We start from the raw sequence: 2,540 nt of genomic DNA on the forward strand, positions 1-2,540 counted from the left end.
TGGTTAATTTTTATTGAATTTTTCCCCCCCCCCCATTCTGAATCATTTCTGCCCCACCGGCTGCGTTCAGACCGAGTCAGGCCACTTAGCACGGATTGAAAAATAAAATAAATAAAATTAAAGGGTTTTTTTTCCCCCCCAATTCCACGTGGAGTCGGTCAAGGCGGTGCAAGCCAGCAGGAAAAAGTTTAAATTCTGTTCATGCTGCTCCTGTGACTCCCCAGAGACCCCAGGTTCCCCCAGGACAGGGAACAGGTTACATTTAATCCTCCCTTAGCCAGGAATTTTGCTTCAGAATTCCCTCAGCCTTCCATCACTCATTCCAATCTCTTTTTTTATTCTTTTTTTTTTTTTTTAACAAACCAAAAAATGAACAGCACTAACATTAAAAAAAAAAAAAAGCAGCAAAACCCGAAAACTCTCTGATTTTTGCAGCTAATCTGGCCCCCTGGGTGTGGGAGAGCCTGTTGCTGCTCTAGGTTGAGCAGCTCAGTGCTGCACTGCTCTGGGGAAGGTCCTGTGAGGTTCCTGAGGCACAAAAAACCCCAAAACATCAATCCCAACAGCAACCAGCCCCTCTCCTTGGAATATTTTTAAACCATTATTTCCAAAGCTTCTTTTCTCCCAGTTTATAAATGAATTATTTGCTGATTAATTTTTTTTAAATTTTTGATTTTTTAAGGAACTCACAGAGCCTCCCCTCCCACCCCCAGCATCATCAGGGAGGGATCTTTTCCTTTTTTCCTCCACTGAACTTTTCCCAAAGCTCTCAGGAATGTTGGAATCTGCTCGCTCTGGCTCAAACAGGTGCCCTGTGCCGTGCTGGGAGCAGCAATTTGAACACTCAGCCTAAAAAGGAGCTGGGAGAGGGCAGGCAGAGCTTACAACACCTGATCCCCATGAGACATTTACGTTTTGGGACAACAATTAAGCAAAACTCCCAGGAAAATATCATTTCTCTGCTTTTTGCAGGGATTTTCTCCAAGTGTAAATATCCACAGGATGAGTTGATGCTTTAATGGGAAACAAATAGTGGGGAGGGAGGCACAGTTTGGGGCTCGTCAATGACAGATTTTCTGCTCTAAACACCCCAAATCACCATGAGCTGATAGAGGGGAGATGCTTGGGGTGGGATGTGACCAGACCAAAAAAAATTCCCAGTTCTCTCTTCCAAAAAACCAAAAAATAATATAGAGAAACAACACCAAAACAACAGCAAAACAAAAGGAACAAAATGAAATGAAAATCAAACCAAGCAGCAGAGCGGATTTTGCTGAATTTGGGACCAGCTGGGCTGACGTGGGAGAGAAGGAATTTGGGATGTGCATCCTGGGGACCCCAGGGCCACCTCGCAGACCCCAAATCCCACATCCCCAGGGCTTCTCCAGCCACGGGGTGGGCTCGTACCTCGCTCGGGGATGAGTAAAGAGGGAAATTTTGAGAATAAATAAAGAGGGAAAGGTCGGGGATGAATCAAGAGGGAAAGGGCTGGGAGGGCGAGGGGGAATTCGGGCAGCCAATGCAGCAGCTCCGGGCCTCTGCCGCGACTCCCCCAGCCCAATCCAGCCCCGCTTTGCATTTCCATGGCCTAAGGGGAGTTCGTCCTTGCGAAAGATCCGTCTGGGAGCGCTGCTGGCACCGGGGAGGGACGGGAGGCGAAAAGCCACCCCGGAGCCCGCGGTGTCACCGCTGCTGTCACACCTGAGGATGCCCCGGCTCGGGTGGCACCTCCTGTCCCCCTTCCCAGAGCCTTTTTCCCATCTTCTCCCAATTTCCCGCAGCTCCAGGAACACGGGGGACACGAGGGACAAGGAGGACAAGGGGGACACGGGGGACAGGGGGGCCGGGACCGCCGGGTGACAAGCGAATATTTATGCCGGCATTAGAGGAATGCGTTTCCTTCTCCAATCAGGAATGCGAGCAGAGTTTCTAATTATAAGTTAGATGGTGGCTGGGAATAAAAGATTGCTTTTTAATGACTCCCGTCCAGGTGCTCTCTCTCGCTCTGCCTGTCTTCCCAAGCACACATTTGCATTTTATTGCTGCTTTTTTTTTTTCTTTTCTCTCCCTTTTTTTTCCTTTTTTTTTTTTCCTCCCATCCCAACGAATTCCCTGCTTTCAGACATACCTGAAATAGTTGGAGAGGCTGCTGCTGCCTTCACCACCCTCTCTCACCTCTGCACCGCCGGACAGGGGGGACCGCGCATCCCGCACCCGCGGAGGGGCAGCGAGGATTCATTTAAAAAATTCATTAAAAAATTAATGAACGGCACGGGGGTGATGATTTTTTTGTTTGTTTTGTTTTGTTTTGGAAGGGGGGCGTTTGGGAGCCCCCCTGGCTGAGCCCGCGGAGCCTCCCTGCGTTAGGGCTTCCCCGAGCGAGCGCAATTAGCTGCGCGGGTAATTAGAGCCGATCGTGCGCGTACATGCCTTGCCCAGCACCATTTGCTTTTCATGGGGGAGCGAGAGAGAAAAGGCTCTTAAAGGCGTAGGGTGCAGAGCGAGGGGAAAAAAAGGAGGAAAAGCGGCGAACCCCCCCC

At 49.8% G+C, this 2,540-nt stretch overlaps 1 protein-coding gene across 1 annotated transcript in view; it reads right to left on the bottom strand.

Annotated features, from left to right (window-relative positions):
* The window catches only part of WNT3A (Wnt family member 3A), a 103,124-nt gene that overhangs the window by 99,815 nt on the left and 769 nt on the right, over positions 1-2,540 (bottom strand). The window lies entirely within an intron of this gene.

Source organism: Geospiza fortis, unplaced genomic scaffold (assembly GCF_000277835.1).
Source record: "Geospiza fortis unplaced genomic scaffold, GeoFor_1.0 scaffold34, whole genome shotgun sequence".
NCBI lineage: Eukaryota > Metazoa > Chordata > Aves > Passeriformes > Thraupidae > Geospiza > Geospiza fortis.